This window comes from Peromyscus eremicus, chromosome 8a, assembly GCF_949786415.1.
Source record: "Peromyscus eremicus chromosome 8a, PerEre_H2_v1, whole genome shotgun sequence".
Lineage (NCBI taxonomy): Eukaryota > Metazoa > Chordata > Mammalia > Rodentia > Cricetidae > Peromyscus > Peromyscus eremicus.
In genome coordinates, this window is record NC_081423.1 from 90,701,235 (window position 1) to 90,720,409 (window position 19,175).

The window sequence follows — 19,175 nt, forward strand, 5'->3', positions numbered from 1 at the left end:
TACTTTCAAACTTCACAGAACCGGAGATCTTTAATTCTGAGGTTACCTGGAGATGATTTAGATTGAAGGTTCTAGTAGTCAGGCAGACAGTCAGAACAAAATGGGCCAAGTAGGAATGGGTGGGGTGACCTTCAAAGCCATGACACCGGTGGAAGCATGTGACATCAAGTCTGATGGACTGGCCCTTGGATTAGCTGGCTTATAGAAGTAAGAAGGCAACTTTAGGTTTGGGGGGAAACATGCTTTGCAAAGTGAGCTATTTGATTAATAGAGCGTGTTTAAAACCATTCTGATTCATTACTCATTAATGTGGCTACAGTGAAATTGATGTCCTTCGAAATTTGTGGGGACATTTAGTTTTCTTCTAAATATGTATGATGAGTTAGTAAACTTCTAAAGTAGATTTTGGAGTAATGTCTTTGTGTGCAGAGCACGTTATGACGTAACACAAAGTAGGGAAACTAATCAGAATGGTCTGGTGTCATTGTAGTACCTTTCTCCTGTCCCTTTCTTCCACTTACAGTGGCAGCAACTAGTTCCTTTAAAGGTACAACTGGTCATGCTTCCTGAAAGTCACTCTTCCAGGGTGCTGTCTTCCGGGTTCTCTTCCGTGTTCTCTTCCGTACTGCACAGGGATGAGCTGACTGGACCAGGCCCATCTGTCTCCTGTCTCTCCTTAAGCTTAAGCCAGCTTGCTGTTGCTTCAGGTTCCCTGAGCCCTATAGTTGACCAAAGGATGGTCGGTCAGATGTTAATTCAGGCTTGGGAGGAAGGAGTCTCAACCTCAGAGGCACAGCCTCTTGTTGCCACCCACTTACCACATCAAGGGTATTGGACACCCTCACAGCCTGTAATAAAATGGCTTTTGTCTCTCAATTGCTGCTGCTGCTTTCATTCCTGTCTCCTTCAAGAAGAGGAGACATGATGGCAGGTTAGGATCTGAGCCAAGCACCAGTACCATAACTCTGAGCAATGATGTCCCTATCGTAGATCTCAGGACATGTGCTCAGATGTTAAAACCTTTCTGCAAATTCGGTTTCTGTGTGAGTCACTATTTGGCTGTATGACAGCAGAAGCTTAATACTTGCCCTCAGCCCTCTTGGAGCTCAGTAACTCCCATGCTTCCCCAGGGTAGCAGGTAAGTTCCAGCAGCTCTGTCACAAATGTGATGGATGAGTTAGAGCCTCTGACCAGGTATCACTGGCCGCCAGGCGTTCACTGTGAAATTGAATGTCCCAGCTGACCTTGAGCTACCAGCTTACAGCCCTGTTAGCCCTTCTTCTTTGAGAGCCAGTAGGGCCAGAATTCTCATTGCTACAGTCATGCAGCTCTCAGACACACAGGATCTAAATGCTCTTCCTGCTTGGGAAGAGAAGTGACCTCATGGAGAGCTGTATCCAGCAGTCTTACTGGCCTGCTGAAACAATACCAGCAAGCTTCTGTCTGTCCATGAAGTTAACACCCATGCTGGTGTCACTACAGATCGAGACCAACAGCCTCTGGCTGCCTGTGGCATAAGGACACAGGCCCCTGCTATTTTTAGAGGAGCCCTTCCATACATGGGGTATCTGGTCTTTCCTCTTCTCCCAGGCTTCTCTCCAGGGTGAACATCTGGCCCTCACCTTCCCTCAAGAATAGACAGACCCACAGAGAAGCCTCTCAGGCTGCACCCATTTTCCCAGCCTGGAGACTTTTTTCTAGTCTGAGATTTGGGGAAGAAGTTGGGAAGCAGGATGGGTAAACCAATGTCTAGTAGACTTTTGTACCAGGAGCCCAGTGGCCAAGGTTATGGTGAAAAGGTTCAACTTGACTCCTTTGATTACACTGTAGCTTCCTGTGACATTCTTTCATATGAGTTTGTGAAGGTCCTCTAAGTGAGGAGGGTTAAAACATCAGAATGTCCTGGAACATGTGGACAGCACAGGAGAATCACTAAAAATCCATGTTGCTGTACTGCATAATGAATAGCAGGCTTGTTCACCGTGTGGGTTTTTTTTTCTTAGTTTTCTACAATAAACACTCATTCACATTTTTTTAAAAAAATAACTTTCGTTGTAATTTATATACCCCAAATGTTTTTCTTAAAAGATAATTTGATTGTTTTTTTTAACATTACGTTTATTTTTGTATGTTTTCTGTGTTTATGCCTTGCTGTATAACCTTAAACAAATTTTTCTAAATCGTCTCTAGGTTTCAGTGAGGTAAGAACACCTATGTTGGGGGCTGGAGAGAGACTCAATGGTTAAGAGCACAGGCTGCTCTTCCAGAGGACCTAGGTTCTATTCCCAGCACCCTCATGGCAGATCACAAATGTCTGTAACTCCAGTTCCAGGGAATCTGGTACCCTCCCACTGACATACATGCAGACAAAACACCAATGCTCATAAAAATAAATAAAAAATATTTAAAAAAAAGAACACTTATGTCAGAGCCTTTGAAGAGGTTTCCCTTCGGTCTATTGATGTGTAGAAAGCATTTAGACTGTGTCCTCTTAGTGTAAGAAAAGTTAGTGTTGTTTTGTGATACTGTCATAGTTATCATCATTATCCTTCCATGCTTAATTCTTTAACACAGCCCTCTCTATAAGGTTTTCCTACTTTTCCCTTAACACCCTTTGTACATCTCCTTCCTCACACCATGCAGCATTTTAGTTATGCAGTTAAGTCTTTTCCTTCTTTACACAAACAGTGCCCAGCACAAAGGAGGAGCTGAGGGAAATGTTTGTGAAATGAAATGAAACTAGCCAAGTTCACAGGGGTGTATCCTGATTCCAACAAGAGCATGTTTGTGTATGTGCATGCACACTGTAGTTAGTATGTCTGCAGGAGGAAAGCTAGTGAGTCAGTGTGGAAGAACATGCTCCTGGTATGAAAGGAAGGGAAGCCGGGAATGGTGGTTGAATGTATGTTTAACCCTAACACTCGGGAGACAGTGGCAAGATCTCTGTGAGTTCGAGGCCAGCCTGCTCTACATAGCATGTCCCAGACTAAATGGGGCTACTTTAATGAGACCCTGTCTCAAAAAACAGAAGGAAGGTAAAGGAGGAAGCCTGATGTTGGGGTGTTTTCAGTAGTGTGAAGACAAGCTGACTATGTATTGTGGAAGCAGTATACCCCTTCAGTCAGCTACGATGTAGTTTCTGCTCACTTTATTTTCCACAAAATTCTGAATGTATCATTTCTTCCTTGAATGTTTGATGTGGCGTTAGTAAAACCACTTGGACTTGGATGTAGTTGTTTGGTGGGTATGTGTTCTTTCATATGGATGTATATAAAAATACAAGGCTCCTTGTGATTTTATTATTTTACTGGAGTCATTGTTGATAATTTCTAATTTGTATCATTTAAGAGAATCATATAGTTTTTCTAAATGAAAATTATAAAATTTTTGTTTATATTTTCTTTTTACCCTAATAATGTCTCTGGAATCTGATAGTGCTCCTTTTCCTCTCCTCTGATAATGGCAATTTTTATCTTTTTTCTGATCCATGGATCAATAGATTTATCAACTCTGTTGTTCTTAAATCACAAGCTTTTGATTTTATTGATTTTTTTTTCTGTTTTTCTGTTTCATTAACTTCTGCCCTTCTGTCTTATTGCTTTTGTTAGCTTGGTATCTAATTGGCTATTTTTTCAAGCTTCTTCAGGGCAGGCCTACGCCTCCAGTTTCAGATCTTCTCTCTTTACTAATGAATGAACTCAAATTAAATTTTCTTTCTAAGTACTGAGTTAGCTGCAGTCCACAAATACATGTGTCCATTGCCACTTAGTTCAAAACATTTTCTAATTTACTTTTAAAATTCTTTGACTTATAGATCACTTACCTGTGCATATTTTACTCTTGAAATACATGGGGAGTATCAGGTGCTTTTTTGTAACTATAGCTTAATTCTTTGTATCAGAGAACGTACTCTCTATAAAAATCCATCCCCTTTTAGCTTATTGCAGTTTGTTATGGTCATAAACATGGTCTATCTTGATTGTGATCCAGTTGGTTGGTAGTAATTTTCAGATTATCTGCGTCCTCACTACTACTCAGTCTACTCACATCAGTTACTAAGATGGAAATATTAGGGCTGGAGAGATGGCTCAGCAGATAAGAGCACTGGCTGCTCTTCCAGAGAACCTGGGTTCAATTCCTGGCACCCACATGGTGCCTCATAACTGCCTGTAACTCTAGTTTCAGGGGACCCAACACCCTCCCACAGACATACATGCAGGCAAAACATGAGTGCACATGAAATAAAAATGAATAATTTTTTTAAAAAAGAAAGAATTTTCTTTGATTATAACTTGTGAATTTACCTGTTCTTTCTCAATTCTGTCCGTCTTTGCTTCGTGGATTTTGAAGCTCTTGAATTTAGATATCTGCTTGTTTAGGATTGCTCCATCACTGAATGGATTAGAATGTTTAATTCTTGCCCCCTACAGCTTCTTATTGTAGGCTCTTCAGTAAGCATCTTAGACATAGCCAGCATTCATCAGGCCAAGTGTGTGAGGGAGGGGCTCCTTAATACCTGCATGCTCCCACTTCTCCATTCTTTCTTCTGTTTCTACAAATGTTATAAATCTTGCAATGTGCTGCTTTTTTTTTTTTTATTGCAGCTAACATTCAGTCTGTGTTTGGGGGAATTTTAAAATAAGAGTATTTTGTTATTCGCATATGTACTTTCTATGGCCAGTGCAAGTTGTTCCTTTTGGTTCATGCATGTTTCTGTTTGATGTCTTTGTATGTTCTAAGAATGAGGGATTTTGTGGGGGGGTGTAGAGGGGTATACATGAGTGTGCAGATATATGCACCCATGTGTACATATGTCCTCCTTTGTCATGCTCCGCCTTATTGCTTTTGAGAAAGGGTGTCTCACCAATCCCAAAGCTCACCGTTTTGGATAGGCTGGCTTGTCAGCAACCTTTGGGTATCCTCCTGTCTCTAAGCACCGTGCCTAGTTTATGACATGGGTGCTGGAGGTTCAAACCCCAGTCCTCATGTTTGCAGAGCATGTGTTCTTATCCACCGAACCATCTCCCCAGCCCTTCAACCTTGTGGATCATACACTACAAGTGATGGGTTCTCAGAGTTGGTTTTGAGAATCTGTTTTTCAGTTTCCATTTGAAAGGTTATTTGCACCACATATGCCATTTTAGATGAATGAGTCCTTTCAGCTTTCCTTGCCCTATGACTTGTGTGGCTTAAATGAGAACTCCATCATTATTATCTTTTTAATATGTATGTTTTCTCTGGCTGCTTTTAAGGTAATAGCTTTATCTCTTGTCCTTTATAATGTTATTATGCTATGCCTTGATGTGGTTTTCTGTGTTTATCTTGTATTCTGTCCAATGATCTTCTGGACTTGTGGTTTGGGGGTTTCTTTTTCAGTTTGGCAATATTTCTAGCCATAGTATCTTCAAATTTTTAGCATTATTTCTCCACCTGTAATATAACAATTAAAAGGATGTGATAATGTCTCAAAGATTATTAAGACTGTTCATTAAACTTGCCCTTTTGTCTCTCTGGAAATAATTTAGCTATTAGAAAGGCTATTTCTTGGTCTGTTTACAGTTTCCTCTCAGGCACAGAAGATGGCTGAAGGTAACACTGAGTCTAATGAGTTCAGACCTAAACAAACTGAAAAATCAGCAACCTTCATTTCTGTGTCAGAAGTGAGATCATAGGGACAGTTCCTGGTCTAGAGTTTGGAGAGCACTCATAGCAAATCACAGCTTACCAGAGCAAATCCTACTCAGAGAAAGCTCTGCAGGAGCCAGTGTTGGTAGGACAGCTGAACTGGGACTGGTGAGTGGTAGGGACTTGGTCTGGGGGAGTCTGGGAGATACACTGCTAGTGAATTTACCTCCAGAAGCTTACCAGATTCTCACAGTGAGTAGTAGAAGAAACTCCATCCATGCTCCTCATAGAGAAATGGAAGTGACCCTTCTGATACACCAGGGCATTCTGTCGCCCTTCATCAGGCCTGCCTCCATCAGAGGCGTTTCACAGAGCCTGATCTACTGGAGGTCTTTCAGAGCCTAAGTAACCTAGATGAAGGGAAGTGATTAACACTAGCCCATTCAGACCTTCTGTGTGGGGGAAGGGAAGTGCATAACTCCAGCTCGCTCCCGCCATCTTGCCTGACCTAAGAGAGGGAGGGGCTGAGGGACAACCGTTGGGTTCATAGTGACACAGGCTCACTCGAAGACTGACCTAATCATGGTGCAACAGTAGATTCTCCGGTCTCCATCCAGGTCCTTGTCTTCCCGAAAACGGAAGTGGTTTTGCAGTGAAAGGAGACCAAACGAGGAGAGCTTTGATTGGCCACACAGTAGCAATCTGTGTGGACACTGGAATGGGAAAGGAGAAACAGGATGCTGACCAATTATAGCTCTCCATTCTCACGGGCTGCAGGTGCTAACCGAGAGCAATCCCTGGCAGAGAAGCTTAACAGAGAACAGATCACTGATGAGCCAGTAGCTGGGTAGCAGGGTCTCATTCTGAAGGCTGGAGCAAGTCGCCCTGCTCGCAGCTGGAGCAGTCTGGGTGGATGGCTGGGTGGGATCTGTCTTGCATGCCTTGAGGACAGCCACAGTCATCTTTCTCTTCCCTGTTCAACGAGCTGTCCAGGAAACCTGACTGAAATCTTCAGCCTTTCTCTGAAGAGAGCAGGAGTGTCTTGGAAGACAGGACCTGAGCAGAGCCAGCTGAATAATAAACTGCAATGGGAACCAGACTGGCCAGAAAACCTGGAGTGCATGGTTATGTAGTGCTTGCTGGGCCCTGATTGCTTGGATGTGTGTGCATTCAAATGAAGCAAAGACTAGAACAAATCAGGAATGGGCTGTCCAGCCTAGATGGAGAAGGGAGAGACCAAAGCCTGCTGAAAGGTTCCCAACCAGATCTGGAGTGCGTGTCTCTCCATGCCTGTGCAGTAGGGACACCAAGTACTCAGCCATTCCATTGGTAGGGCCACAGAAGATTTCACCCTGGGGCTAGAACAGTTTCCAGTTGCCCATATGCTGCTTCCATGACCTTTGTGTCCGCAATCATTGACAATATCTCTAGCCAGAGCTTTCCAGCTGCGCCACAGCACACTCCACGAGAAGAACCTCTGCTGTCTATGAGCTGTCAAATGTAGCTTGCTCTAGCTCTCTGCACCCAGAGTTTCTCCTCATCGCCTTTAATCTTCACTCGTGGCTACCATTTCACTGACAACAGGGACCCCTCTCCCCCCTCCCACTAGAACACTTTCTCCCCAGGCCTACCTATACCAGGTTGTAAAGGACTTTTTAAGAGATTTATTTTTAGGTTTGGGGTCTCCCTGGAACTGTTTGTGAGCCACCCAACATTGGTTTGGGGGGCTGAATTTAGGTTGTCTACAAGAGCAGTATATGCTCTTAATCACTGAGCCATCTTTCCAGCCCCTATAAAAGACTTTCACTGAAGAAACTTATACCCAACATACAGTAACTGGTTATCAAGAAAAAAATGTGAAAGTATAACCAAAGACAAAGAAAAAAGAAAAATCAAAAACCAAAAACTATAGTTTGAAGATACAGCAAATATTGGAGCCAGGTTCAGATATTGCAGCAAGACTGGAATTAATCAGATAAATAATTTAAAACAATTATGATTAATATATTAACAATTCTAACATACAATATATGAAGAGATGGCCATTATAAACAAAGTGGTTGAAATTCTAAGAAAAAAAAAGGAAAGAAAGAAATGCTAATGATAGAAAACACAAACTGAACTGGCCATGATAATACATCTCTGTGATCCCAGGAGGAGAAAGCAGGAACGTTGAGTTTGAAACCAATCTGCACTTACATGGTAAAGCCCTGTTTCAGAAAGAAAGGAAGAATGCCTTTGATGGACTCATTAGAACACTGTAAAGAATTAATAAAGAATTGCTGAGCTTGAAGATCTCTCAAAAGAAATGTCTAAGACTGTAAAGAAAAGAAAAAAAGCACAGAATACCCTACAACTTTGAGATATTACAGAAGGCCTAAATTTACACAATGGGATTACAAAAAGTCAGGGAGAAAGGAAGAGGTATTAAAGGAAATAATGACTGGGTTTTCTAAAATTAGTGTTGGATACAAAGCCACAGTTCAGGAAGCTCATGGGACATTAGTTGGGATAAATGTAAAACACTATAGTAGACATATTTAAATTTCAAGAAATCAAAGGTAAGTTTTAGGTATGAGAATGATCTGGCTGCAAAGTGTTACACTGATCATCAGGGTTGGTTGACTGATCTGGCTACCTAGGAGATTATCCCCTGCCTTTTCTCATTGGTCCATTTGCATCCCTCCTAGAGCTGCATGCCTGTTCAAAGAGCATGTCCTGATAGAAGAGGACCATTCTTTGGTCAATTGTATATGAAGAGCTGAGCTGTTCTGCTAAATACCCTAACAAGTTCTCAATGAAAATGTTTTAAAGATGCCAGGGGGTGGGAAACACCTATAAAGATCAAAAATAGTAATTAGATCTACTTTCTAAGAAACTAGTGTAAAATATTTAAAGAGTGTTGAGAGAAAAATCCCCCAGAAAACTGAAATTCTTCATTTGAAAGCTAAGGAGAAATTGTTTCTCAGACAGAAATTGATGACGTGCCGCTACTTACAATGGAGCCTTTTCTGTAAGAGATGCTGAGACACATTCTCTATGAAGAAGGAAACCATTTGGGTCCACCATAGGCTTGTATCTATATAAGGAAAGAGTATTAGTGGAAGACTACATGAAATAATTCTTAACAGATTTTGTTTTGTTTTGTTTCCTTGAGACAGTTTCACTATGTAGCCCACCCAGGTTGGCCTTGAACTCATGGTAGCTATCTTACCTCATCCTTCCAAATGTTGGAATTACAGACTTAGGCCATCATGCTCATCTTTTAACAGATGTTCTTAACAGATGCAAAATAGTAATAGCTATAGGTACTCAGTCATATACTTATGCAACACTATTTGCATATAAAATAAATGGCAATTACTTTTTTTTTCCAGAGCTGAGGACCGAACCCAGAGCCTTGCGCTTGCTAGGCAAGCGTTCTACCACTGAGCTAAATCCCCAACCCAGGCAACTACTTTTTGTTTGTTTGTTTGTTTGTTTTGGTTTGTTTTTTGAGACAAGGTTTCTTTGTGTAGTTTTGATACCTGTCCTGGATGTCACTCTGTAGCCTAGGCTGGCCTCAAACTCACAGAGATCCGCCTGGCTCTGCCTCCCGAGTGCTGGGATTAAAGGCGTGCGCCACCACTGCCCGGCTAGCAATTACTTTTTAAAGGGACTGGCAGAAAAGGTTGGAATTATTTTTTGCATGACACTCACCACTACCTATGAAGTGATGTTGAAAGTAGAATGTACTGCAAGCTCTAGGGCAGCAGTTCTCAAACTGTGCATCGTGACCCCTAGGGGTCACCTAAGAACAATCAGAAACCATGTTTATATTACAGTTCATAACAGTAGCAAAATTAAAGTTATGAAGTAGCCATAAAAATAATTTTATGGTTGGTGGTCACCACAATATGAGGAACTGTATTAATGGGTCTCAACACTGGGAAGGTTAAGAACCATTGCTCTAGGGCAACCACTAAAAAAATACTAAAATATAATTGATCTGTTAAAAAAAGGAAAAAATATTGAATCATATAAGAGGCTCAGTAAAAACCATAAAAGACAGAAAAAGAATGAAACAAAAGAATATGAATGAAAGTATCAAATAGAAAAAAATAACAAATATGTCCAATTATATCACTAATCACTTTGAATGTTAATGGCCTAAATATACCAATTAAAAGGCAGAAATTGTCCATGTGAGCCAAAAATAAAATCCAAGTATATGCTTGCTGTCTACAAGAAACCTGCTTTGAATATAATTCACATATAGACTAAAAGTAAACTAGTGGAGGAAGATATGCCATCCTAATTTAATCAGATGAAAGTTCCATTAAGTTTAGGGGTTTTTTTACACTTCAGATTTTTTTTAGCTTTCATTGATTCTTTGTGGATATCACAATGTGCATTTCAATCCCACTGATGTCCCCATCCCCTCACATCTGCCCTCTGTTCTTGCCAACCTCCCCCAAAAGACAAAACCAAATTTAAAAGAAAAACCAAAAACCAACCAAAACAAAATAACAGAACAAACAAAAGAGAGAGAGAGAGAGAGAGAGGAGAGGAGAGGAGAGAAGAGAGAGAGAGAGAGAGAGAGAGAGAGAGAGAGAGAGAGAGAGAGAGAGGGAGGGAGGGAGGGAGGGAGAGAGAGAGAGAGAGAGAGAGAGAGAGAGAGAGAGAGAGAGAGAGAGAGAGAGAGAGAAGAATCTTGTCATGAAAGCTGTAGTGTGGCCCATGAAGTCACACAATTTACCCTTTAGTCCGTTCATCTTTACTTGAAAGTGTTCATTGCCACAAGCCATTGGTCTGGCTTGAGGTCTCTGGCTTCTGCTATGCCACCAACACCAATAATGGGCTCTCCCTGGGGCTCCTCTTGGATATCCTGTTGTTGTCCTGTGTTGTAGAGATCCTGCTGTTTTGGATCTGTAGGTTTGTCCCCTTCACATGCTCCAACAGTTCATAGATGAGGTAGATGTTGGAGTGGACCAACTCATAGCCCTGGTTCTGAGCCTAGGTGTTGTGTTGGTCAGTCCACTAGCTCTCCCTCGTCATCACTACCTGGCGAGCTACAGCACTGCCTTGGCTAGTTCACCCAATGCAGCCTACAGCAAGGAACGGGGCCAGTTCTCCTGTTCTCAGGTCCTCGGATCCGGGTCACCCACATTCACAACACCAGTGTTATGAGTGTGGGTGACCCATTAAGTTTTGAGTAGACTTAAGAGCAAGGAAATTTATCAGAAATAGAGGTGTTGTATAATTTTAAAAGAATCAGTCTTCCAAGAACACAGAACATGCACCTAAAATAGACCATTAAAATATGTGAAGAAAAAGTGGTAAAACTGAGGGGGAATAGATGAATCCATATTATATTTGAAGACCTCAACACCAGCTGTGAGTAACAGAAATATCCAGGACACAGGAAAATCAGGATATAATTGAACTTCATAGAACCATCAGTCAACTGGCTATAATGAACATCCATGAACCACTTCTGTAGCATACTCTAAACCATAGCTTCTTAAACTGTGAGTTGTGACTCTGTATGAGGTCATATAACTGAATGAGAGAGTCACCAAAAAATGGCAACAGTAGGTTTCTAAACACACCAGAAAATTAATTCAGAATCAATCACGTAATGGACTAATGTATTTCCAGCAGCATTTGCGTGTATTGCTCTGTTGTATGTGTTTACATGTGTTTGCATCTGGTGCTATGTTACATGTGTTCACATGTGTTTTTGTGTTTCATGTGTCTGCATGTGTTGCTGTGTTGCATGGAACAACTTCACTCAGCCTTGCTTCTGAACATTGAGCATGTACACTTCGTATGGTATCATACCACAGACCACCAGTGAGCATGCCTGACACACAGCTCAGCTTTGACCATTGTACATTGTGAAGTTTGTGAGTTTTACTGCGAAGTTTCTACTCTTATACAGACATAATGGTTTAATTATGGAGAACAAAGAGTGTTTTCCTATTGTCATTCCTCATCATGTATCAAATTAGTGCATCTTTGAATTGGATAGTTTTAGAATGTTTGATTTTAAAAATTACTATTTGAAAGCCAAGTATAATGGTGCATGCCTGTAATCCTAGTACTTAGGAGGATCAGGAGTTCCAGGTCATCTTTGGGTACACAGGGAGCTCAAGGCCACTGGGCTACATGAGACCTGTATCCAAAATATAAATATATATGTGCTATTTGAGTAGTTATTCTTTAGAGTTTCATAAGGCTCAGTGGTAGAACGCTTGCTTAACATGTAGAAAAGGTTCTAGCTTCTCTCTCCACTGCTGCATAAAAAAAGGAAATAAAACCTCATATAAGATGAAATAGGCAGTTTCAGTAGCCCCACAGCTTGTTTTGGATAATTTTTTGAGATTATAACATAATTACATCATTTCCCCCTTCCTCCCTTCAAAATCTCCCATGCACCACCCATCCCTTGTTTTCTTTCAAATTCATTGTCTTTAGTTGTTTAATTATTGATGTGTGTGTATATGTGTGTTCAACTAAATATAAAAATAGAACCTGTTCAGTCTGTAATGATGTTACTTGTACCCATGTTTTCAGGGCTGACTGTTTGGTACTGGATAACCAATTGGTGTGCTTTAGCCTGAGGAAGACTGTTTTCTCCTGTTCTCAGCATTCCTTAGTTGCCTAGAGTTCTTTGTCTAAGGTTGAGGCCTCCGCATTACCATGCCCACTGGTATCTTCTTGTTCAAGTCATGTTTAGGCAACCTTGTTGGTGAGACTTCTTTGATGTTGCTTCTGTGACATTTCTAGGAGACACTGTCTCACAGCCAACTTCTGTTCCTCTGGCTCTTATAATCTTTTTGCTCCTTTTTCTATAAAGAACCCTGAGCCTTTGGTACAGGAGTTGGATTGTATGTGCATCAGTTTGGACTGGGCTCCACAGCTCTTCATTTTGATCAGTTGCGGACGTCTGTAGTGGTCTCTGTCTGTTGCAAATACAAGTTTCCTTGATGAGGGGTGAGAACTACACTTATCTTTGTGTATATTAGGACAAATACTTAGAATGTAGTTAGGGGTTGTATTGGTTTAGGAAAGTGGCAGTTATAGTTTTTCCTAAGAACCATGACTTCACTAGCCCCAAGTAACTGGCTAAGTTTCCAGTACCAAGCATGATTTCACACTTGAGAGGAGCCCTATAGCTCTTAAAATGAGGACTCAGCAGGTAATGGCCTTCCTCTACAAAACAGGAAGCATCGGACTGACATATTTAATGATAAATTCTACCAACATGTGAGGAAGAAGTTATAGTGATCCTCTATAACCTTTTTGTAAGGCTAGAAAGAGAGGGACTGTTTCCTAGTGCATCCTGCTAGGTCAACAGGATCCTGATAACAAAACTGGACGAAGACTCCACAAGAAAATGACAGCACAATATCTGTCAGGAGGAGAATTCCCAAATTTAAATAAAAGTAACCAATCAGTTCCAAAATGTACAAAAACAAACACCATGACCAAATGGAATTTATTCCAGTTTGTGCACGGCTGACTCAGCATTTAAAAACTAGTTAATACAATCCAAACTAAAGAAGAAAATCATATAAATCATATTGAAAAATGGTAGAATTCAACATCCATTCATGAAAAAAGTCCACAAACTTGTGTGTAATGGTTCATCTCAGTTATCAACTAGTCAGGAGCCAAGAGGCATGCCTCAGGGTGGGTCTGTTGAGGCACTTTCAGGAAAGATGTCTAGCCAAGTAGAGAAGACCCTTCCCGGGCTGGGCAGCTCTTTCGGGTAGGTGACCCAACAGGAAGAGGTGCTAGAAAGACGGGTGGGTGTTGCTTGTCTGCCCGGTGGCTTTTGCCTCTTGCTGGTGAATGCATCTCCCCCATTGCTGTGCTGCCGTCCTCCGTTCCCATCAGAATCCGCCTCTTTGTCTTTCAGGTGTGAGCTAAGATTACTTAACTCAGGGCCATTACTGGAGCATCAGCTTTGAGGGTGGAGCAGCTCCTGGGCACTGACAGCAGCAGCATGCAGATGGCCACTGTGGACTGCCTAGGACTGCTGGTCATAAGCTATTCTAGTAAATGTGCTTTGATAAGGTATATAATTGTTTCTTCAATTCCCAAAATCTCTGTTTGGTTTTGTTTCAGTGTTTCAATTTCCTTGCTGAATTTATCCTTTGTAATTTGTACTTTCTCCTCCAATTTGCTGTTTTCTTTACTTTGGAAACTACTTTCTCAAAGTCTCAAATAGAGTCCCTTAATTCAATCATTTGCTTATATGAATATTATTTGTAATCATTAATCCTCTCAAAAGTGAGATTCCAGGACCCATAATATGGCTCAGTGAGTAAAGGACCTGAGTTTGATCCCCAGAACCCACACAGTGGAAGGAGAGAACTAGTCCCCAAAGTTACCTTCTGACCTCCACGTGCCCACCATGTCTTGTGTAAGCACACAGAGACCACACACAGATGCAGACACACTCATACACAAAATAAAAATGTAAATTTTAAAATGTAGGTGAGGTTCTGAATTCCTTCTCAGATTATTTCACCTTTCTGGGTGGTTTTGGTTTCCACTCAGGAAAGGATAAGATACAAAGGGTTGATATCTCACGTTCTTTGTTTCCTGGTTGTGTTTTGTGTCTGTTAGACTGGATATGTCTTCCTATTTTAAATTTCCCCCTTTCTTGCCACTGTGTGGTTGTTTGTCTCATTTTCTGTGATTCCTCTAAAGGGACTCTTTGCTCGACATTGCATTTCCTGAAGCTGTTTAGGGAGGTGAAGTGGTGTTCCACTTATTATTGGCAGTACTGGGTCTGTGTAGCTCTAAGAAATCCTTTTGGTCTATGCCTGTAATCTTGTGTGTTTCAGAGACAACAGGATTGGGGCAGTGGTTGGAAGTGTGCTACATAGGCTTGTTTTAAAGAGTAGATAGTATCACTGTTTAAGTAATGCAATGAAGAGGTCATGCAGAAAGCAACACAGTAAGAGATGGATGGAATATGGATTGGAGGCATGAGAGGTAGCAGTGGGACTGTTTTAGATTTGCAAGTGGAGATTTTCATGTCCACTTGCAAATCTAAAGCAGTCATGAAGGCGAAACAGAGGTTAAAACAATGGCTTACCATTGTAAAGTTAGAAAAACTAGTCAGTTAGAAAGAAATTAAATGACTAAAATGTTAGAAAAACATGTCACAAGACAAGTGAAGCACATGCATGTATGTTATATATACATATATATAATGAAAACAAATATACATGCAAACCAACCAACAATATCCAAAAAAATGATAATTCTTTTCCTTTCCAGTCTACATTTGTGTTTTTTATTTTCAATATGAAGGACAGCTTCCTAGAGCCACAGCTAGGTGAAGTTCAGACATAGAGATGGTTGGTGCTGCCTTTTGGGAGGATGAAGGATGACTTATTATGCTTCATGTGGAGCCGTTGCAGCCAGGACTGCAGTCTTGGTACAGGGTGCTGGACTCTTATGGCATAGTATATGCATACCTCATCGGCTCTCTTCAACTTGAGAAAGGGCATCTACCAAAGTCCCTGGGTAACATTTCACTTATGACTTGACCTCTCCCTTCATGACGAGGAACAATGCTAAGATGTCTCCTCACGACAGTCTTTCAACATCATACTGGTGGTTATTTTAGACAGTGCAATCAGACTGGAAGAAGAAATAAAGTTACACAGATGAGGGAGGAAGAGCTAGCACTTTTTTTTTGTTTGTTTGTTTTTTTGAGACAGGGTTTCTCTGTGTAGTTTTGTGCCTTTCCTGGATCTCGCTTTGTTTAAAGATGATGTGATGGCCTTTGTGGAGTGCTTTTGTGGAGAATCCAAAAGAACTTGCAAAGTCCTGGGACGCATAAGCAAATATAGGAAAGGTCTCAGGATGCAAGATTAATATACAAAAGTCAGCTGCTTTCCTGGATATGGCAATGAGCAAATGGAATTTTAAATTGACAACATAACAGCATTTACAGCGCCATTCTCCAACATTAAACACTTATAAATATAAGAAAATATGTACCAGATTTATATGAGGGAAACCGCAAAGCTGATGAGGAAGAGCAAGGAACCAAATCAGTCAAAGGAGTAGAGACAGTTAACCTCATCTGTTTCCCTTCTCTGTGCTCCAGTCCTATGTTTATTGATGTTCAGCATCCTAAAACTTTCTCTCCAAAATCTTGTCAGGTTTTATAACTTTATTGTGGCAAATAAATTATAGTCCCAGTTACCCCATCTTGGTCAGAATAGAAACTATGAATCTTATCTATGCACCTTTTTTTATTTTATTTTATTTTATTTTATTTTTTTATTTTATTTTATTTTATTTTATTTTATTTTATTTTATTTTATTTTATTTTATTTTATTTGAGACATGGTCTCTCTACATAACTCTAGCTATACTGGAATTTACTATGTAGACCAGGCTGGCCCTGAACTCAGAGATCCACCTGCCTCTGCCTCCCTGGTGCTGAGATTAAAGGCATGTGCCACCATGCCTATCCAAATATGCACCTTTATTTGGAAGTAAAATACAGTGAGTTTTGAAGCTCAGGTGGTCTGTACATATTTTAAATTAAATATTTGCAAAGAATTCTCTTACCATTTTTATTGATAGAAGGGTGAAGTCCTACCTGGATGGTCAGACCTGTCTTCACAGTGCTTTATTGAGGAAATAGACCAGTGGGATAAAGCACTTGCCAGAACCCACATAACGCAGCCAAAGCCACATCTTGTCATCCCAGTGCTCCTGTGATGACTTGAGATGTGGAGACAGCTAATTGTCTAGAAGCTTGCAGGCCAGCTTGCTTGGTTTAGACAGTGGTGAACCACATGAGACCCTGTTCTAAACAAGATGGAAGGTGAGGGCCCTCTCTGTCCACCACTTGAACAGAACCGTGCAAGAAAGGGTGACACATTAAAGTGACTGTGGGCTTTTGACACCTTTATGAGAAGTCTGGCGGGGAGGGGAGTTGCTGCTGCTGCTGCTATTTGTTTTTTGTTTTCTTTTCTGGGTGAGTTTTAAACCAAAGATTGTCTTAGGGCTTGCATAGGGAAAAGGGACCAACACAGTGGGCTCTTTGACTAGAAAGTGATGTAGGAAGGAAGGAGATGGCCATGTGAGCTCTGAGAAGGGGCCAGTGGTGGACACAGCAACAGCCGCTCTATGGAAAGACTCCTCAGAGTCAGATGATCTTCCCCTTCTGGGTGTCGTTTTGTTTGAATGTCTGTTCAGGCCATGCTGAGGGTGACTATGGAAATCGTGTTCTTAGGTAGAGAGATGTACATATAACAGCAAGGCTTGGATTTCCTGGGTTTTGTTGTTGAGAGAGGGTCTTGCTATATAAACTAGGCTGGCCTCAAATTTGCAGTTCTGCTGACTCAGCATCCTGAGAGCTGAGATCACAGGTGTGCTCTGCCATGTCCAACTTCTGAGGCTTGGTTTGAAATACTTAAATCAAAAGAAAAATTTAAATGAAATACTTAAATCATACTTAATTTCATGAAGGGAAATAAAATGCACAGTTAGTAGTATCCTGAGAATAAAACTCTTCACAAAAATGTTTTAAGACCAGTTTGCATGGCAAATTAGCTTTTAATTTCCAGCCATGCTTACCAAGAGCATTTTAGACTTATTTCACAGGGGTTCAAAAATGAAGAAAGCTGTGAATTAGATTTAGATAAATAGCAAAACCCTTAGGAATGACGAATTAATTTTGTCTCTTCAGATTCTCTGTCTCCAGTATATCAATTCTTCTTCTCTTAGCTATTGGCAAGTTAGAGGTGTGTGTATAGTCCAAACCAGTCTTGCTTTACATCCAACATTGGTCACATCAGTGAGCACTGATGTTTCCTAGAATCCTGAGACTTGCACTCTGCTCCCTTTCTTGTCTGAATAGCTGCTTCATGCCTTTTCTCATGCCTCACATCTCCCAGTGGTCTCCTCTACCATTCTCATAGCCAGCCAGTACATCTCTCCTCCCATTTCATGGAGAAAACAGAAGCAATCAGAATCTCTCACCACTGTTCTGGGGGTTATTTGCCTGTACTCCTAGCAAGGGCTGTCTCCTCCAAGGACCTGAGTTATTTTGTGGTATCATCACAAATGTCATAATTCCACCTCATAGTTCTGGAGTTTGGAAGTCCAAGACCAAGGTGGGTCCAGGGATCCTTTCTGGTGAAACCTCTCTTGCTTGGGCAGCTTTCTGGTCTTTGCATCTTTACCTACCCTTTATCCTGGGGCAAATGGGAGGAGGGAGAGGGGAGGGAGAAGGCCAAATATTCGATCTGTTCTCCCCTTGTAATGACCCTGCCCTGTGGCCCTGGTTCACCTTAATACCTTTTTAAAGGCTCTATCTCCGAATGTAATCACTTTGGAGAGTTGGAGCTTCAGCATATAAATAATTTGCTGGAACACAGTTCACTCTATAACACATCCCCTTTCTTCAAAGATACATCTCCAGAAAATCTGTAACATTATCTGTACTATTTTCTTCTCTAATGCTAGTGATCACTCCATCCGTCTGTAGACATGTGACTTCCCTCATCTTACAGGAAGTAAGTCAGCATTCTCCTTACCTGTCTCCTGTGTAGTACCCCCTCCCTTGTTTCTTTTCTTTTTAAAAAGAAATTCTGAACCAAGTATTTAGATTCTACGCCAGTGCCCCCTTCTACTTTCTTTTGAACCCCTTCTGTTCCTGCTTGCACCCCTTGTATTTTACCAGAATTTTCTTTTTCCAGGTCAGCAGTGGCCACCGTGATGCCAGTTCTAGGTGAATATTTCTCAGTCCTCACTAGACATGGCCTCCTGCAGCATTTGACAGCCAAATCTAGATTCCCTGGTCTCCTGGTTGCTTATCTCCCCGGCCTTTTCTTCTGTTTGCTTCTCTTTCCATAGTCTAGCCTCTGAAGGTCTGCAGTCCCAGAGCAGGATATACCTAGGCCTGTCCCTTCTTTGTGTCTACTCAGGGTCTTGCAAGCTCATGTAGAAGCATTATTTTATACACTAGGTCCATACTGGGAAGTTCTTGCTTTATACTTTTAACCTACACAAACTCAAGTCTCAAAAACTCAAAAAAAAAAAAATCCCCTCAACCATAGATGTCTAACACACATCTCTGAGCTTAATGTTTCCAAAACTTCTCACTTGATCTTCCTCCCAAAACCTGTCCCATCCATGACTTTTCCCATATTAGAACCGTATGATAACCTCGTTTTCTAGTTACTTACGACAAAAAAAAGGGTTTTTTTTTTTAAAACTTTGTGCATGTTGATACATATGACATGAGTATGGTGCACTTACACCATGGTGTGCTTACCCCGTGGTGTATATGTGGGGGTCAGATGACAACTTTGGGTGTCAGTCTTTCCCTTCACCACATTTGAGACAGTCTCTTCTTGTTGGCCACAGCGTACCTATGGACTTCCAGGTCTTCACCTGTACCCCCTTTCTATTTTTCTGTAGGAGTGCCCAAATTTTAGCTATCACAACAGTTTGTATGGGGTCTGATGAGCTGAACTCAGGTCCTCACACTTGTGCATCCAGTGTCTTCCCCACTGACCCGT

At 41.2% G+C, this 19,175-nt stretch overlaps 1 protein-coding gene and 1 long non-coding RNA gene across 2 annotated transcripts in view; one reads left to right on the forward strand and one right to left on the reverse strand.

Annotated features, from left to right (window-relative positions):
• Cep112 (centrosomal protein 112) overlaps nt 1–19,175 on the forward strand; it is a 423,208-nt gene that overhangs the window by 306,566 nt on the left and 97,467 nt on the right. The window lies entirely within an intron of this gene.
• LOC131917888 (uncharacterized) lies at nt 12–6,324 on the reverse strand. Its single transcript, XR_009380769.1, has 3 exons — nt 5,866–6,324; nt 4,305–5,430; nt 12–719 (listed from the first exon to the last, which is right to left on the reverse strand). It is a non-coding gene; the product is annotated as an uncharacterized LOC131917888 (long non-coding RNA).